We start from the raw sequence: 20447 nt of genomic DNA, 5'->3' as shown, positions 1-20447 counted from the left end.
CTCTCGTCTCTGCTTTGATAAGATCATCCAACACACAGCAGCATATTTCACATGTTGTGACATAATTCAGTGATACTCAGCTTACGGCCCACGAGCCAAATCGCCCCCAATAGGGTGCCGGGTGGCCCCCCAACAATGAAAAATTAAAATGATTCATACTGGGAATTGTTTTTGTACTTTAAGTACACATAAGGTGCCAGAGTGCATACAACAGCATCAAATCAGAGCTTTTTTTTAATCAAAAAAGTACCAGTGTAGGATTCCCTGCACCAACAACAGAGGTCCTAGCTGAACCCCTATGTCCTAAAATCCTAGAAACATCCTACAATCTGAGAAATGTCCTTAAATTACAGAAACATCCCCAAATCCTAGAAAGGTCCCAAAATCCTACAAATGTCCCAAAGTCCCAGAAACGCCCCAAAACTCAAGAAATGTCCTAAGACATCCTAAAATGTCCTAAAATTCTAGAAACATTCTAAAATGCAAAAATACAAGACACATCCTAAAACCCTAAACACACATGTGGGGCTGCTGTGACTGGCCCCTGGCCTTCTGTCATTTTGCAAAAGTGGCCCCGAAGCAAGTTGAGTCTCCCTGACATAATTAAAGGAGTGGTGGTGTGTGGTGTGTGTGTGTGTGTGTGTGTGTGTGTGTGTGTGTGTGTGTGTGGTAAACAGCCCCACTGGCCCAGTAGCTTTAGTGGTGTGTTTCTGTCCTGCTGGCTGTTTTGTGTGACATAATGGTGTTGACCCCAGTGGCGCCAGTCCCTCCATATTGAGTTATTAAATTTATGCAACCGCTAAGCTCCTCAACTATTTCACAATGATGTCAGCCTTCAGTCGCTGTGCACGGCCAAGGCCTGCTGTGGACATTCTCAATTTCGGGTGGAAAATTGAGCAGCAAGCAACAAGAGAGAGAGAAAGAGAGAGAGAGAGAGAGAGACAGGGGGGAGCAGACAGAGCGAGACAGAAAGAGACAGAGAGAGGAAGAGTCAGAGGGGGAGAAGAAGTGAGCCCTGTATATTTTATTCAGTGGCAGCGGAGCACAATTCATAATCAGGGCCGACTGATTCACAGTTTTAATTAAAAAGTAGCCTTATAGCGCCGGTGGTAACATCTTGATTTATGAAGACCCGACCACGGGCTCCCATCCACCAGAGAGAGCGAGTCCGCCGTGGAGGAGGAGGCATGGAGGGGATGCTAACACTCATGAGGAGGGGAAGTGTCTCGTTTCTCACTGCAAGGTGGTTGGCACTGTGGGCATATAACTCAGCATGAGTGTGTCAAAGTGTGTGTGCGTGCGAGCATATGTGCAGGTCTGTCTGCGCTGGAGCCTGACGGATGCATATCGACAATGCTGGTGTAGTAGGTTGATTTCAGTATCAGCGTATAAGTTGGCTAAAAAGTATTGCGGTACAGAAAAGCAAAATCCACCAAATACAGACACTTTGTCGGCGGCCCTCGGTGTCAGATACCGAGTCACAGAGGCACCCTTTGGTGAAACTATGAGATGCACCAGGCGGCGGCATTTTTTGACAATCCCAGCAACTGTCATAAGTATAAAGAGCAAGAAAAAAAAACACATGGGGCAGAGGGAAGATGGACGTGTCAAACAAACTCCGGACTTTCATCTGAGAGACTGCTGTTTGTGTCCGTGAAACCTAAAGTCAATCCAGTTGTTTAAGGAAACATTACTTTAGTAAAAAATGTATATATATTATTTTAACTCAAATCATGATGCTTTTTCTAAACCTCATGATGAGCTTCTGTTTACCAAACCGAAGGAAGTGAACCTCAGAGCAGTTTTTTTACCTAGGTACGTTTATTTTAAAAAGAGACTATATGAATTTAATAATATATTGGTGCCAAATTACAATTTAAACACTTTATCTGATCCCGCACATCTTGCCCAAATGTTGTGTGACAGAGACGAGGGTAAAACAGTACAGAACATACCTAGCGTTTGTTGGCAAGTTTTCTTATGGATTTTTTTGTCTTATGCATTTCAAGATTCAATACTGCAAAATCTTGGTTATTCAGACAATGTTTGCTAAATTTGGACCTCTCACTGTCTTCTAGTTATGCAAAAGGCATTCGGTAAATTATTTTTTTAAATAGAGATCACCAATTTTTTTAAATGTTAAATTACATCAGAAAAAACATGAATCAGAAAATCCTACTTTCCCTTTTATTTGCATTTTTTCAGATTTTTGAAAGAGTGATTTACGATATTCTAATACCAATTATTGCCTTATTTTTGGTTTAATGTAAACACACTCTTATCAGATCACTTAATTTGGCATCTGTGTAAACAGGTACGTAGGAAGCTCTAATTGGAATAATTTTAAACGAATTGAAGGAAATATTCCAGATATTTAGGATTTTTGAGCATTTAATCCCACTATTACCCTCACTACACACCTGCATATACATGACATACACTTACTGATGCATGCCTCTGACCTGACACTCTGAAAATAAAAAAAAAAAAAATAGCACAGGTCAAGAGCAGATAGAAAAAAAAAGATGATAGATAGGTGGCAGTATAGATATTGGCTCTAGAATGAGAAGCCTTTTGGAAAATAGCCAGCGCTGCAAATTTAAGCATGGCTGATGGAATTTGCTTTGGTCTGACAGTAATGTTAAGTTTATGTCAGCCCCTCCATTTAAATCACCACCATAACAGAATCCCTTGATACAGAAAGATTTTAATTAAAAAACTGTGTGAGAGAAAGAGAGAGAGAGGGGTGAGATAAATGCAGAGAGAGGATGACAGGAAAGAGGGTGCAGAAGAAGAGAGAGAGGGGCGCATTAGATGAGAATGATGATGCAGAGAGTGAAATAGTGGAGAGCAGGGAAAAGAAACAGAAAGAGAGTGATTACAGGAGTGAGATAAGTGGAGAGTAAGAGCTCATTCTGCACTGAAGTGAAAGCAGAAAAGCACAGAGTGTCTCGACTCTCCTCGTGCCTGCGTTTATTCTCACTGCAGTGTTCTAGGACTTCGCTCCGTGTGTGTGTGTGTGTGTGTGTGTGTGTGTGTGCATCTGTGCATGTGTTTTTGCTTCCTTCTGTGCTCTCTCGTTCTTCGTCACTCTCGATGATTGATTTTTTAAGGTCTGGCTCACTCGCAATCACGACAGAAACCACAATGAGAGTACACACACACACTCACAAACACATAAACATGCACTGACATGCGCACTGACCCACCTCATACTCTCTATCACACACACACACGCACATTGGAGAAGGCTGCATCAATTTGAATGATGCATACACATACTATGAAATAATCCATTTATGTAGAAGGCGCACAAGGCTTCAGTGTTAAGTAATGAACATGCAGACTCTGTCTCTCAACATTAACCATTCGAGCATATCCATACCGCCTCTTCAATTACACAACTGATTTATCACAAAAGACACACACTTAGAGAAAGACGCAGTCAAACAGGGACAGAGGAGCCAGTACGTGACAATCATGCTGATATATAATCAGATAGAATCTTTTCTAATTTATTGTTTGATCATTTTCAAATTGGCTTCTTTCGCTGTCAGCGGATGGCAGAATTATTTTAAAAAAATAAAAAATCCCATGGTCCACACTCTGACACTGAATTTTCACTACCAATACATGGATGAAAAAATCATTGTAATACTGAGGGCTGAGTGATAAATCTTATCTATTAATGCAAATTTGTGGTTTAGGAAAAATGAAAACCTAGATTTTCTCTTAAACTTCCTCTTCCGCTTCCTCTTTGGGTTTCCATAGTTCACTGCGCCCACCCCCCTCACACGACACCATGACCAGTGCATTCCCAAAAAAGGTTCAGTCTCATCAGTCATCTGGAACTGCTTTGGTTTTGCAGCGTCAGATCTTGCACAAACCACAGTCCGCTGGAAAGTTTGTTTAAAAGGTTGTTGCATTGCACTGCAAAGCTGCATATCACTAAAGTTACAGATAACGTAAATAGTAAGTAAATGAAGAGTTAATACATAGTAAATGAAGAGTCTTTCGCTTTTGGACAAAAGAAGCTATTTGAAAACATCATTTTGGGTTCTGTGAACTTCTGACAAGCATTTTACACATTTTATGAACTAATTGATTAATTGATTATTAATGAAAATAATTGTTTGGGGGGGGGGGGGTTACCTGTAAGTCTTACCCTCTGCACTATAATGTACATACTGTCAATTGCATGTTGTCTTTTCCCTTTTCTCACTCTTTCTCCATTACAGTATGCAAACACACACACACACACACACACACACACACACACACACACACACACTGACTGGAGAACATGGTGCGTAGATGAGGGCTAACGCTGCACTTTGCAACCAAGGAGACAGTATCTTATGTCACCCCGAGGGTTTCCCTGCTCCATAATAGATATCAGACACTTGGGCAGCAGTTACAGATAATGTCAGGGGGCAATTTTGTCTTGACAGATAATATAATTCCAGTGGACTTAAAATGAAATATATATTATCATCCTGGTGTCAAAACAGCGCTCGCCCTTTCCCAGTGGAAAAGTGCGATTTTACCATATTTGACCATTGGCTCATATATGAGACTTTACAGCTGCTGTTAACACGTTGCAGTATCTATAACATTTACTAAGTGCTGCGAACATCTTGAAATGCACTAAAAAAGTTAAATTTGCATACAGTAAGAATGTGGAGGTGGCAGTTTTTTGGCCTATTTTTAGCCACATATATATTTGTCACCCCGAGCTCTTGCCTAATGTATCTTCCTCCATACATAGTTTTAGGATGGGACTTGTCAATCATCACCCCCATAACTGCAACCAGTATCCACATTATGATCCAAACTGTGCCACATAATACTCACTGTACGGCAAAGATAAATCCCTTGAAGGATTTATGGTTACAATTATAACGTGTGAAAGCCTTACGAGTCCAAACAGCTTGAATCTTTGGCTGAGCGCTTAGTTCTGAGAATTAATATGGACTGTATTCGTCCTATAGACCCACTAGGCGGGACATTTTAAGGCTGATTGCCTCTCTACCCTCCACTGACTCTTATTATACTCTTAGCTATATGTTTAATGGAGCATCTCGGTGACCTGGCAGGCCGACGTGCATATTATGTATTTGCAACATTTTACAGGTCTCTCTCGGGTCTGCTGTGCTTGTTATCTCTTTGCAATGAGAAAATAAAATATGTACGCTTATGTGGATTCTGTTGTTTTTTTTTTAAAGGCCTTCATGCACTGTCTGGTTCGGTCAAATCAACATGGTTTCAAGACTTTGGCGAACAGAGACGGAGGAGTGGGTGGCTTCAGGGGCTTCAGCCGTGATTGTTTTATAAAAAGTTCTGAATCTTTTTTATGTTTTAAAAATACCTTTGACTTTGTGTCATCTAAATAATAATGTAAAGACTCGGTCAGCCAAGCCAGGTCAAATCCCATCATTTTAAAGGCAGCATTGGATGATTCTGCATCAAGTTCGCGGTCACTCAAATCTCTGTGGTCGAACACGGAGGGAAAAAGTTCAACTGAAGCTGGAAAAAAATTAAAACCGATTTCATAGGGCTATAAATTAATGTTTATTCTACCATGCGATCCCTGAAGAAATTTGAGTTAATGTCCTGTTGGTCTAATATGATGACCAGACTTAGGGACCGTTTACACGGTTCTTACATTTTAAACTTTTGTTGCGGTTTGGCCTTTTGTCCACACGCAGTATTTTGGGGGCCAGAGTGTAATTTTTTTGAAAACCCCTTCTGTCGCTGTGTAAACTGGCAGTGCACGGATCCTGTGAGAACGGTGATGTTGCAGCCGTACTTCTCGCGCTGTTCTTCTATGGTGTGTCATTACAAAGTTACTCCACCAACTTCTGTCCTTGCATGCATAGAACAGCATTTTCTGTTGTTTTTGTAGATCTGTGCACACCAGGAATATTCACAATGTTATCACATGAATGCAGGCTGTTCTCATCGAGACGTGGCCTCACTTGTCATTTATGGGGATCCTTGATTTGCAGTTAGAGCTGTCCAGATTATTATGGCATGGATTCAAATGTAGCAGATTTGCCAGCTAAATGTACTATCCTGGAGTCATTCTGTGAACTCTACTACAGCATAGAAGGGGAAAAACAGGTTTAAAGATAACTTATGCCATTTAGGATAGATTCCTACACTTCCTATTTTATGTCACTTAGTGACATCAAACTATTTTCACATCGTTTTAGGTGGCAGAAGTAAAAAATTGTCATTCTCAGCATACGTTGGAGAACAATTAAACACAAAACAGGATGTAGGCTCTACGGATGGATTTTTTCTGATCATGTTTCCCCCAAATTATGTACAGATTTTTAGGCATTTTATTATCTCAAATGGATTAGAAAAACAGGGCACATAGCTGCCACATAGCCCCCCCACCCCCCCCCCCCCCCCCAGTGTGGCTCTGCCCCAATAGTGAGCCTAGGAAGTCATTGATCATCAAGTGCTCAATAAAAGAATCTGAAAGTACTCAGCCCTAATCTCTCACACACTCTCTCTCTCTCTCTCTTTCTTCCACACACACACACACACACATCCTTAATGAGGGTGCCATCAGGGTCTGGCTGTGTGAGCATGCTCTAATTGTCTTATCTTTCGAGGTGGCACATTCTCGGGCCGAAGCTTAATTTAACACCCAGCACTGGCGTTATTTACACCCAGCCACACATTCAAAAACACACACACACAAACACACAATCACTTACACCCGGGACTCGACCCCCCAAAAGGACTCTTGTACCCTAACCAACACCCCTGTTATTGCTCTTTCTGTTCTCATCTTTCCCTAACTGCACCCGTCACCCCCCGCCACCCCGTCTCTGCTCACACTAAATTAATTGGCGAGCTGTTGTCATGAGATACCAACCGTATTAGAAACAAGCATGCACTGATCCCCTTGTTATTCTGTTTGTGTACAATACCGCAAAGAGCGCGCCTCTGACAGTGCTGCAGAAACAAAGCGTCCAAAGTGTTGAGCACGTTTAAAAGGTTAAAAGATGTTTCGTCTAGCTGGGCGGCTTTCCTGTGCCGTACCTCGATAAGGAAACCGGGTCAGCTACGGTCATTGTTCAGACAGAAGACCTAAAATAAGGCCTCATTTTACAAAACCAGTGTCACCAGTATCACTACCAGTACACTTGGGGAAAAAGAACTTCATTTGATACTTTTTTTTCTACTTAATTCCAGACACAACATGTGAATCGAGGCATTTAGTTGCATAGCATGCCACCAGAAGCAACAGGTGTGTAGTGTAGCCTCACTTTCAAATGTTTTGGTTACATATGTGAGCATATTTAAGAAAAGCTCAAAACATAACTTTTTATATGGCCTTCCTTTAGATCATAAACCTTATTAGACTGGTTTAACCTTTTACGCCGCTGAAGAAATGAAGGTGGCACTGCATCAGTTGTTTTCATGATATCTCAGTCTTTACTGCGAAATAGATAATTTTCGATGAACTTGCACTTCTCAGTGTCTTCTGGTTATGCGAAATGCATAACTGTGACGTTTCAAATTTCTTAAAGCAAGACCGTAATACTGAAAACACTGGAAAATATTTGTAAATCAATCAAATAAGTCAACAGGGAACACACTGTTGCCTGAAACCACACAGTCCTATATCCATACTTAACTTGACCTCCAACTGTCGCTCAACTACTTTATGCGATTGAAAAGTATCTTTGCCCCAAGTTTTATCAAGATCCCTCCAGCGATGACTAAGATATCATGAAAACAACTGATGCAGTGCCAAACTTGAGCTGTAAGACTGATCTTTATTTTTTCCATCACTGACACAAGTTACAGTGTGTGAGGACATCGATCCACAATTAATCCATGAGGACGAAATCTCCGGTCGATGTTTGTCGGGAGTTTTCACAATTGAACAGTCGCAGCACTTACAGCGTTTTCAATACTTCTCAAAACTCCACTTCTCGCTTTCGGAAATCGATGCGAGATGCAAACGGGAACAATCGACTGAACACACAGAAGAGGTTAAACGGCTGCGTGAGAGCTGCATCATCTCCAGGTGCGTTGAGTTTAATCAGGCGCACTTTGACAAACCTATTATGTTTGTATCTCTCACAATAGCTCACATTGCAATCTCCCCTCTGTTCCCTTTGTCTGTCTGCCTGGTTGGAGGCATTACAGCATCGTCCTGTCCTATATGAAACACATTGGCACATACAACCCATTCTGTCCCTCCACCACCCCTCTCTTTCTCTGTTTCCCTCCCTCTCTCTGCAGCCTGGTTGCCACACATCACAGATTCTGACAGTATGTGGACGAGGTCCCTCAGAGAGGCATTAGCTTCCCATTGGGAGTTCTTCTGCTAAACTCCTGGCGGGCATTTTTCCTTAACACAACGCAATCAATAACTCTTAATATTATCTACTGGCAAACAGAGGCACAGCAAAAGGCTGCAGGAGGCTTTGGGACAGACCACCGCTGAGAGGTGGCGGGGAGGGCAGAGCACGCTTCGCCTTGCTGCGGCGACTGAAGCGAGGTGAGCATTAGTTATGACATTTCAACAGCAGCAGGGCCACGAGACGCTGCCTTGTGTCCTGAGCGCACTCAGGGATGGTCGAGGGTCACTGCCCATGCTTGACCATTTCATCTGAGCATCATCACAAAACAGGCTTTTAAAGATTCTTTTGTGTGTGTGTGTGTGTGTGTGTGTGTGTGTGTGTGTGTGTGTGTGTGTGTGTGTGTGTGTGTGTGCACGGCTCGGCTGATGATGCACCGCCATCCAATCTCAGAGCAGCGGGGGGGCGTGTTTTGCTCCTGGTAGAAGGCCGTATCGGGGGGAAAGTAATCCCTTCTCTGGTATAGACTGATTTATTGTCCGGCGCGCAGCCTTCATAATGGGAAGAAAAACGTAGCTTATGGAGCGGAGATGAAAGAAAAAGAAGTTTAAACGGCATTACTTAGTTGCGGCTTCTGCACAACAAGACATTGATCAAATTCTTCAAGTAAAGCATTTATCACATTACTATGACACAGGTGTTATTATTCCAAATTAAAGCTGGATCAGAGGAGCTGCCCTTAAATCAAAGAAGACAACTCCAAGCTCCTGGAAGTTATGTAAAAGTCTGTGCTTTTACCAAATAACACAATATCACACGTTTTTACAGTGACAGTAGCATTGACTAGATTTCGCTGTCTCACTGCCTTTAAGCTGTACTGCAGCGATACCAAATTTATGGCCCGCGAGCCAAAGCAGGGCCCAAATAGGTTGCAAGGGGCACCACCAATCATTTTCTTATTCACAATAAAAATAAAGTTTTTGCACTTTTAGTATACATAAGGTGTCAGAGTGCATAACACAGCATACAAATAGAGCTTGTTTATCAAAAAAAAGTGTCAGTAGAGGATCCACGCACCCCCAACAGAAGTCCTTGCTAAACCCTTAATGTCCTAAAATCCTAGAAATGTCCTATAATCCCATGAAACATCTGTAAAACCTAGAAATGTGCTAAAATCCAAGAAATATCCTAAAATCCTTGAAACATCCCTCAATCTGAGCAGTGTTTTAAAATCCAAGAAACATCCTAAAATCCTAGAGATATGCTACAATCTTAGCAAGGTCCTAAAATAGGGGTTTGTTTATCAATAAAGTGCCAGTGAAGGATCCCCCGCACCCCAGACAGAGGTCCTAGCTATGTCTCTAATGTCCTAAAATCCTTAAAAAAAAAAACATCCTCAATCCTACAAATGTCAAAAAATCCGACAAATGCCTGAAATTCTATACAAATGTCCTTAAATCCTACAATTGTCCTAAAGTCCTACACACACGTATGGGGCTGCTGCGACTGGCCCTTGGCCTCCTGTAATTTTGCAAAATTGGCCCCAAGCATAGCGTGCTGAGTATCGCTGCTGTACTGCGACTATACGAATAAAAAATATGTTTGGTTTACTATTCAGCTACAATCATCCTTTCTCTCAGCTATAGAGCAAAGCCCCTCTGACACTCACTGCATTGTTAGTCCTCTAGGCATGAGCACAAATGTTTCCTGTCAGTCGTTGCAGCGTAAAGATGCTGACCTGTGGCGAATACACACACACACACACACACACACACACACACACACACACACACACACACACACACACACACACACACTAAAACAAATCATTCACCCGCTTCAACAACACAACCTCTAGGTGAGGCCAGAAAAACAACAAGTCAGCTGAAGCGCAGAGCTGCTCTTCCAGACAGCTGCTCACATACCTGTGCGAGCTTTTACTGGAGTGCTGTGCAGATATGTGGATTTAGTGTATATAAAGAAACAACAATGAAATGCATGCACCCATATACATTATATATATATATATGTATATATATATATATATATATATATAGACACAGACAAAAAAATACACTAATCTATCTAGGGCTGCAAATAACAGTTATTTTCACAAGTGATTAATCTGTATTTGCACAACGAATCCATTATTTGAATAGTCCAGAGGTTTTCTAGCTGAGCTGAAGGGGAGGTGTGGAGCGAGACGTGGGGCAAAGATACTGCGTGAGGTGAATGAGAAGGAAGGAGGTAGTTTAACAAGCGGATTTGGCTCACAGTTTGCATTAAAAAAACACTCCTTCTTGGAGTCATAACTCTAAACACACAGACATGTTATGCCTATTTTTAGACTCGGTGTGACTAACGCTTTCCGAGGACAACATTATCACAACCCATACAAGCACATAAACGTCCATAAAACTGAAAGACATTTGTTATAATTCCAGAACGTGCCCGGGAAACATCACGTTTTTAAGTTTTCTTCAGTATCAAAGTCACTCAGTGATAGTTGTCTGTACATCCATGGGTACATTGTAAACAGGAAGTGATAGTACTTAATTCGGCATACTTTTTATGCCCAAAATGTAAACAAATATAACAGGTCAAGTTGTATCCCGCAGTGGAGTCCTAAATGGTACTATTAATCCCTTTTGTGTTGGCTTTGTGCTGCATTTTTGTCTGCAAGGTGCTATACAAATGAAGTTTATTTTTATCAGTATTGGTATTAGTAGTAGTAGCACTAGCAGAAGTAATAGCAGCAATAGTAGCAATAGAAATAGTAGTAGAAGTAGTTGTTAGTAGTAGCACTAGTAGAAGTAGTAGTAGAAGTAGTAGTAGTAGTTGTAGCAGTAGCAGTAGCAGTAGCAGTAGTGGTAGCACTAGTAGTACCACTAGTAGTAGTAGTGGTAGTGGTAGTAGTAGTAGCAGTAGTTATAGCACTAGTAGTAGCAGTAGTAGTGATGGTGGTAGTAGTACTAGTAGTAGTAGCAGCAATAGTGGTAGTATTAATAGTAGTAGCAGTAAAAGTAATAGTAGTAGTAGCAGTAGTATTAGCAGTAAAAGTAATAGTAGTAGTAGCAGTAGTAGCAGTGGTAATACTACTTGTTTTGGCAGTAGTGGTGGTAGTAGTAGCAGTAGTATGTATTCAGGTAAATAACACACCAGAAATGAATATTGTTACTTCTTTTATCATATTTGACAGAACGGGCAGAGCTTTATGAAACTGACTTCTGACAGACACAGAAAGAGAGGGCGGCCGGTAGAGAGACAGATTTGGATCCCGCAGACCCACAGCGATCGTAACATTGTTCTTCCTGCTCCCTAAAAATATGGCCATCACAAATTCCGCCTTTAAATTACTTGTTTTGTTAATCCAACAGTTTACATTCACTTTGCATTGACATAAAGGAGAAAAAAAAGCCGCAAAGCATCTCATTTGAGCAGCTGGAAGCATTATATGCTGACAATTTTTAATGGTAAAGGACTTGATATAAACGGTTAAAATCCCATTGATCGACAAACGGTCCCAGCATTAGATCTACCCAACAACTGGAGCACAAACAGAGACGGCACCTGAAGCCTCCTCACAGCAGCATCTGAGGCCCTGCCAGAAAATAACAGATGCCACCAAAGCAAATGTTGGAAGTGCAGCGCTCAGCTAATGACTAGATCTGCAGGCCGTTTTCCAGGTGACTTATGTTGCTGCTCCTCTGCTGTGAGACGAGGATGAGTGAAGCCGTATTGATCTGCTGTTTTGCAACCCAATCAATGCCACCGCACAGATCTTAGCTGTGTTTTCAGGTCAGGCTAAAAGACACGTGATCTTAACAGCCTCAATTCAATTAATATTTAATGACGGCGTTACTCAGAGATAAATAACCCACCGGAGACTTACACTCACCCCGCTGCTGTACCTTACAAGTTTATTCAATTACAAGATAATAGGACATCAGTGAAGCCTAGGTGTAACAATCTGATTGTAATTCATTACAAAGAGGAACGTGCCGGGGCGAGTTTGCCGTGCCTGAAAAGTTTCTTTGAGTAAGACTGAGTTACTGAATTAATGAGATATGCTCACACACTGTTGTGTAATTTTTGCATGTGGTGACAAAACAGAATAGACAGCAGCACAGGCTCATCACAAGTCATTGTCTTCCTGAGAAAACACACAGTTGAACTCTTTCTATCCTCTCCCCGGAAACTAAAAACACACTTGTTTATTTTCTCCTGTCCTTTTTTTTCCCATCAAAAGCATCCTTACTCCCCGGCTCTTGAATTTGCTCTAATTTAAGAAATACACAGTCGAGGAAAAAAACGTCCTCTTTCCACAAACTCAAAAAATCAGAATTACCGGCACCAGTCAGGTTACATTTACAAATTTACATCCATGTCTGTAAAAACACGGATGCTTCACACGCATCTTCCCTCCGGCAACACGGAAGATCTATACAATCAGCGGTTTTAAGATCAGTGTCACCGATTCAGTATCTTCCCTCCTGTTTCTGAGTTATTGTGTTCAATAACAGCCAGAGAAGTGTTTTTGCAGAACATTATGATGTTGCAGTTGACCTTTGACCTTTTGGATGTAATATGTCTGAACTTCATCATCATATCCTATTAAAAATGTGTGAAATTTGAGCATATGGATTCTTGGGTCAAAGTGGATGTTTGTGCCCAATTTCAAGAATTTCCCTCTAGGTGTTCTAGAGATATCGTGTTCACAAGAGAGACAGACCACACAGTGACCTTGACCTATGACCACCAAAATCTAATAAGTTCATCATTGAATCCACTCTGACGTTTGTGCCAAAAATGAAAAAAAAATCCCTTTAAGGCATTCTTGAGATATAGTTTTCACAAGAATGACACAGTCAAGGTCACAGTGACCTTGACATTTGACCTATGATTACCAAAATCTAATCAGTTCATCCTTAAATCTACTTGAATGTTTGTGCCAAATTTGACAAAATTCCCTCATGGCATTCTTTAGATATTGCATTTACAAGAATGGCCCAGGAGGTTGTACTTAAGGACAGGCCGATGGACAAACCCAAAACATTATGCCTCCAGCCTCAGCTATCGCCACCACGGAGGCATAAAAAACTTCCTCTTTCCATTGAAAAAAAGGCATGAAAAGAACATAGATGTCAGTTATAAATATTCTCCCAAAATAAGCACATAAACATACTGGCCGATTCAGCAGAACAGCACCAGACTCTCAAAAAACACTATAGGAGGAAGACAGATATACCCAGGAGGAGCTCATTTATCTCACTGTTACGCTTCGATACAGAAATCTGCTGTTAATTACATTCTGTAGGGGAGGAGGAAAGGTGATCCGAAAATACTTCATACTTTATTTCAAGATTGCAGCCTGGATATAGTATTCTCTGCTTGTGCACTGGATGTGAGTGATGACGTGGGCTCCCAGGGTCTAAATGTTGTTAATTGGATTTGACTGAAAAATGAGCCAGGCTGCACTTAATTAATGGCACTGAGTGGTGGTGATATAATGAGGGGCCAGAATCCCATTTAGGTTAGGTACACAAGGGCTGGAGATAAAGCTTTTAAAAAACTCATGAGGCATTATTATTCTAATATGTGCTCATTTGAAGCATTATTCCAACCGGTGCGTTCTCTGAACAGCTTATGTAAGAGCGGGAGGTGTGCTGGACTTGAATAATAGGCCAAACAGACTGAAAATTTTGTAACTGTAAGTATAAGCAGAGTTCTTATATGCCTTTTTGTTATTTATGAGAGAGAAGAGGGGGTCCAGAGGCATGTCAAATCTTTTCCTAAGCACTGGGGAGGGACTATTATGTTACTGCCAATTTTTAAAGAAAGAAATAGATTTTTAAAGGACAAAATTGTTGATTTTTATTTATTTATTTAAGCTTTTATTTATTTATTTGAGCTTTTTTTCTTTAGAAATTCTGGAGCTCTTTCAAGAAAAACAGTTGATTTTTTTTCTCATTACAAATTATTTTACTGTCAATTTTTAAAGAAAGAAATAGTTTTTTTAAAGAATAAATTGTCGATTTTTTTATTTATTTATTTTGAGCTTTTTCCTTTTAACATTCTGGAGCTCTTTAAAGAAACACATTTTTCAACAAAACATTTTGGTGGGGTTTTTTCTTTAAATTTTCCATCTTTTCTTTAACATTTTTTTGGCATTTTTTTTCTTAATGAAATTTTAGTAATTTTCCAATGAGTTTGGAAGACGTGTTTTCTTTTAAAAAAAATTACACCAATTATCACAGCCAGAAACTGTTAAGACAGAAATTATCATTGGATTTTCACATTCCTGATGGTTCTTGAACACATCATGTGCATTATACAGGTTTGTGAAACAGAATTCCATGCCTTTTCCAAAGCTTTCAGGGTATATTTAGTATTCCAAAACTTTTCTGGGCCTGGAAATTGCTATGTGCAAACGTCATGACTTTTCCAGGTTTTTCATGACCATACGAACCCGGTGTGGAATCATTTCAGAGATGGTTCTGTTAATGAGATTCACCACCACTGTTAATTCATCTATATGGTAATGCTTTATGACGTAAGGCGATAGTAGGCAATGTGCAGCGTCAGCGTTGGAAGAGGCAGCTGTGTGACTTTCAGCTAACGGCGGAGAGCCGAGGCACTTCATTACGAGGCTGCACTGTCGCTCTGCTGCTGGCTCAGGCTGCGGCTCAGAGTAATAGGAGTGACTGCGTAATGGCAGCATTTGTAGTGTGCTCACACAGTGTGCACAGTCCATCGCCCCCACAACAACCAGTGCCTCCCATCAACGGAAAAAAAAAGAAGAAATTTAGTTTCTCAGTCTTGCTCCTCTGCGGCGAGGCTCCTAAACGTCACGGCTGATTAATAGTGCATTGGAAGAGAAGAAAAGAGAGGGCGGGAGGGAGAGGAAGAAAGGTGATGGAACTTAAGAGCAATTAAAAGAGAAAAAAAAGCAAAGCACCGAGGAGCGAGGAGATGAATATATGAGAAAACGATGGAATGTGCTGATATGATAATGGCCTCTCGCGGACCCTTGTGGCAAATACATTTGCTCTGCGTAATGTGGTCCTGGGACAGAGAAAGAATTATGTCTTCTTTTATCTTATCACACAAAACTCTGTCCTTCATACGGAGCATGGACACAAACGGTCACACGCCCCTGACACAGAAATCTCACTCAACAAATCCTTTAATTGCCTGATCAATGCCTGTAGAGCCATGCAAATTAAGCCGATAGTCGATAGGGGTTCGGGTCGGGGTTGAACGTCCACGCGCTGACGCATGCCGCTGATCAAAGTGCACACTGTGCTAAAAACCCAGGATTAAACCACTCATCTGTACGCTCCACCTTGAACCATTATCCTGACCCTCAAGCAAACCTGGCGTGAGATACAAAGCAAAAAAAGGCCTTTAGAAGTTTCAGACCATCCATCACTGAGCTGCAGGAGAGGCGCACGCTCAGGGAAGCTGCAGACGCACAAACACTCAACGGTGAGATAAGACGGGGTGTTTCGGCGGTTCTCTACAGGGACAAACAAAGAACAGCTCGAGTTGTAGAGATGCCTCATGCATCAATATTGTCTCACCTTGTGTTTTGCCAGCCAAAGTCTCATCCCGGCGTCTCAGAAGTAGCATGATGGTGCGGCCTGGGACTCCTCTCTCCCTCTCATAGCCTCAGACTGAGGGAGGCTGAACTACAATCAAAACAACAGACAAGACATGATTATTGATTGTTAGCAGCTATAGTTTCTTAAAGGGGCATGTTGCGCCAAAATCATAAATACATACTTTTCCTCTCACCTGTGGTGCTTTTTATGAATCTAGATAGTTTTGGTGCAGAGTGTTGGAGATATTGGCCGCAGAGATGTCTGCAGGCTCTCCAGTATAATTGAGCTTGATAGCACTCAGCTTGTGGTGCTCAAAGCACCAAAAAAAGAAATCATCTAATCCAGAAATCATGACCCGGTTACTCAAGATAATTCACAGTCCTTGTTGTGAGCAGTTTCATGTAGGATTTTTTTTTTCCACTGAACTACACCCACCAGCTGTATCAACTTGCAGAAGGAAGTGTGCATCTACTCATGACAGTGATAGCTCCTCATTCCTCCAGGATGTTGCAATGTTCAGGTGCAACAGTTGATGCAAATTTAGCAAATGGTTTCTGGTCAAATCAAATTTTATTTTAGAGCTGCATGCAGTGTATTGATTAGCTCAGCCTCTCTCTGTTTATCATAAAACTGAAGCGTGAGAGCTGTGTGCCTGGGACAGATTCATACACGCAGTGACAGGGCTATCTGTTTGCATCACATGGCTAATGTTACCCGATAGTTATCAACAGGTCTATAACAGGACAAAATCAAACCATTTCAGCGTCAATGTGAGTTTGTTGTGATCGTTTAATGGCTCAGTGTTGGATATTAGCCACTGCAGCTGTGTTAGATTTTGCTAATCTGGCAGAGGGAGCAGGAGGAGAGCAGCTCAAGGAGACGGTCCTTCAGTGCTGCGTCAAACAGCAGCAACAGCTGATTGCCACACCACCATCATCACGAATAGATACTTATTCTACAAAATAAGGAGGAACTTATAACCATATAACCACGCTTCCTTCTGTGTAGTGATACAGCTGGAAGCTGCAGTTCAGTACAGAGAAAGTAGTTCCTAAATGAAACAGCTCACAACAAGATCTGTAAATCGTTTTGAGTAATCGGGTCTTGATTTCTGGAAAGAGACACTGAGCTTCTCCAACACTCTGCAACTCACACTAAAACAATCTAAAGACAATCTGATAGACAGCTCCACATGTAAGAGGAAAAATGCGTATTTGTGATTTTGGGGTGAACTGTCTCTTCAAAATATTCTAATTTTGAGTTTCTGTCACAACAGTTTGTCTCTGACTGTGCAATCAGCAATCAAAAGAGATGAAAACAGCATCACATTAACTTCTGACAGTTGAATGCAGAAAAATTATGGCAAAGATGATCAACTTTGAAAGAGAAAAGGCTCTAAAACACAAAATTGCTTCCTAAAAATTCATCATTTTCAGGTGTCTCTCCACCAGCGGGTTTGTTTGCTCTAACCAGCTGCACTTTATAAAATAAATGGGTTTTAGTCTTCATGATTAATTAAATTACACTTCTCTACCAGGACACCTCATTAGCTGTGTGGGGTTTGTTGAAGCAAATACAGATGTTCATGAATGGGGAGGTGAGGTTTTAAAAATGAGGCGACGTTGCCGAGCATTTATTTCTTCTGCACATCATAATCCTCCAAGTGTTGATTGCGAACAAGACGGCCAGAGGGGGGGAAACTCACAGCAGTTTTAGGTAAAATCCTCGTCAGGTCAAGAGGGTAAAGCAGCAATTTCGAGGTAATTGTACTCCACAGGAGCAGCTTCACTTCTGTTCTCCCTTTCGCTCCTCTGAAGAGATGTTTGGCGTCGCTTGTTTTTCTGACGTCCGCCAGTCTGTTATTGCAAAGGGAACAGGGAGGACAGAGGGTTAGAAGCAGGTCACAGTCAGTTAGACTCTAATAAAGCCGTGCTGCGCCTCAGCACGGCGTGCAACCTCCGACCTGCTCTCCTTAGAATTAATAAGTGACGATTAAATGAGGGGGAATTTAAAATGCGCAGATCTGAATGCAGCTTTCTGCATTATTGTTTACAATCCTAATCCACTGTGAAAGGCTATTTCTGCGCTATAAAAACAATGCGTCTCTCTCCTTAATTTGTTTGAATGCATCTCACAACTCCCTTTAGTGAACTGTCTGTGTGTGTGTGTGTGTGTGTGTGTGTGTGTGTGTGTGTGTGTGTGTGTGTGTGTGTTTGTGCAGGGGGATAAAACAGTCTGATTTTAGGAGAATCCGGCCCAGTATAATAAATAATACATTCCCTCCAAATGTACTGTAGTACTAAATTGTCTCTGCCTTCATCCCCCAACAACCGCCCAACTACAGCAGATCAGAAGAATAATAAATAGCTCCTATTAATCCAGATTACACATAACTCATATAGCGTGATCACACTCCAAATTGAAGGGGAGAGTGTGGGGCCATACTTTAGGTAAATTAATGATTAATTGAAATATGTCGATGAATAATAAAGCAGTCTCTGCGGGGTAACAGATTGTACTTTCCATATTTAATAGATTGATGGGCCCTCACACAAACTCGCACAACATGTACACACTGGCAGCAATCACAGACGTACATGCGACACATGAAACAGAAGGGGTGAACGTACAGCAGATTAAAAAACATCAAAGGAGGACGCTCGTTTGAAACGCCCAGCTTGTTTCTATAGCTTCCCCTAATCCCACGAACAGGGGCCCCTAAATGTTGCCTCTCTGCGTACTCCCGTCCCCTTCTCATGGGCAGTGTCTGCGTCGATACAAGTCCTCTTAATCAGCCACGATGAATTATTGAATAGCCTTTTTATATCAGATCATGACCCATATTCCGCTCGCTTGAAGTGAATATGCTGCCAATAAAAATCGTACTTTTTAAGTCGCCCCACATACGCTCCCCCGCTCGCTCTCTAACGGTTGACTCAGACACACAAACTGCAGAAAGTTAGACGGAGCTCAGGCTCATCCGCTCGTTTAACAAAATGATGGACGAGGTCGCCATGGAGCTGCACACAAGTGTGAATCTGAGGTTTTAAAGGGATAGTTTTTGGGTTTTTTTAATTGGGTTGTATAAGGCACTGATCCATAGCTAGCTAACTATGGCTGGCATGCTCATAGTTTGGAAAAAAATGCAAGAGTCAAGGAATTTAAGGGTAACTGCTGTAGATGGGGTCCAGCAAGAAAAATCTAGTATTTTAGCCTCTCAAAAAGATTCCCATGTTAAAAAAAAATCAAAATCAGTTGAAGTGTACGCTATATTTAGAATATTTTCACGGCTTTACCTTAAAATCATAAAGTAAAACCAGAAAATTAAACCATTGTATCGCTCTCGTCAAAACGAGACTCCATTGAGAAAAATAGTGATTTAACATCGCTGAACACAGGAGCTTCTAGTCAACTGCTGCCTCCATCAGTTCGTTTTTTGTTGTGTGTTGTTGTGTGACTTTGGCATTTAAATGTGATAGTTCGGAAAAGTCACACAATAACACAAATTAACTGTCCTATCGAAGGAGGAGTCAACCAGCAGCTCCTGCGTTCAGCGAGCTAAAATGTGTGTTTTTGTCAATGGAGTCTGGTGGCTTTGACAAGTGCATAGATGGGTAATATATTTAAGCCACCTAAATAATCAGTATCAGTTCAAGTGTTTTCACCAATTAACCTTTAAGCCTTTACCTTTACCTACCTAAAAGTTCAGTTCCTCATATATCTCATCAAGGTTACCAGACTCCTTTGACAAAATCAGTAAGTTTAGCTCGCTGAACACAGGCGCTGCTGGTCTACCGCTGCCTCGGTCAGTAAGTCACTTTGTGTTACTGTGTGACAGTGAATCTGATCTAACTGTTTCAAACACCAAAGTCACAAAATAACACAAATAAACAAACTGTTTGAGGCAGCGGTAGACCAGCAGCCTCTGTGTTCAGCTTATGCTAAATCACTGATTTTCTCAATGGAGTCTGGCATTGATGAGAGCTATATGATGGCCTCTTTTTCCCGTTTAACAACACTGTCTGACAATAAGGTAAAGCAGTGAAAATATTCTAAATATAATGTACTCTTAATGAGGTAATGATTTTTTTTAGATGGGACTTTTTTTAGGACGCAAAATTCATTTTGTTGCTGCCCCGTCCTCAGCAGATTATTTAGTTTCCTTGTCGAACTTTCGCTTGCTTCTCCAAACTGGGGGCGCTCTAACTGACACCTACTGTTTGTTATATACGGTCTACGGATAAGTACTTCATACTAGAGCCTGACCGATATGTAGATCAGCCAATCACATATATACTTGTACTGATTTATATGTTTTCTGATATGCATAATATGAAAAATGTATTTTAAACTGAACAAAATGCAGAAAAAGGTGCTTAGAGTAATTTACAATGAGCAAATTACAATTATTACTTTTTTTAACTATAGTTTGTTGTTAAACTGAGCAATATCCTCATGCCATTACATATCTTAGTCACAACTATTTTTTTACCATGTCCGGGGGAAAACTGCA

At 41.2% G+C, this 20447-nt stretch overlaps 1 long non-coding RNA gene across 1 annotated transcript in view; it reads right to left on the bottom strand.

The window, feature by feature from the left end:
* LOC121956616 overlaps positions 1-17765 on the bottom strand; it is a 37128-nt gene extending 19363 nt beyond the window's left edge. The window contains exons 1-2 of the long non-coding RNA XR_006106709.1: positions 17640-17765; positions 15914-16021 (exon numbers count right to left, since the gene is read on the bottom strand). This is a non-coding gene — a long non-coding RNA (uncharacterized LOC121956616). The remainder of the gene's footprint in view (positions 1-15913; positions 16022-17639) is intronic.
* Positions 17766-20447: the final 2682 nt, after the last annotated feature.

This window comes from Plectropomus leopardus, chromosome 17 (assembly GCF_008729295.1).
Source record: "Plectropomus leopardus isolate mb chromosome 17, YSFRI_Pleo_2.0, whole genome shotgun sequence".
NCBI classification, from domain to species: domain Eukaryota; kingdom Metazoa; phylum Chordata; class Actinopteri; order Perciformes; family Serranidae; genus Plectropomus; species Plectropomus leopardus.
This window is presented reverse-complemented; position numbering and strand designations above follow the sequence as displayed.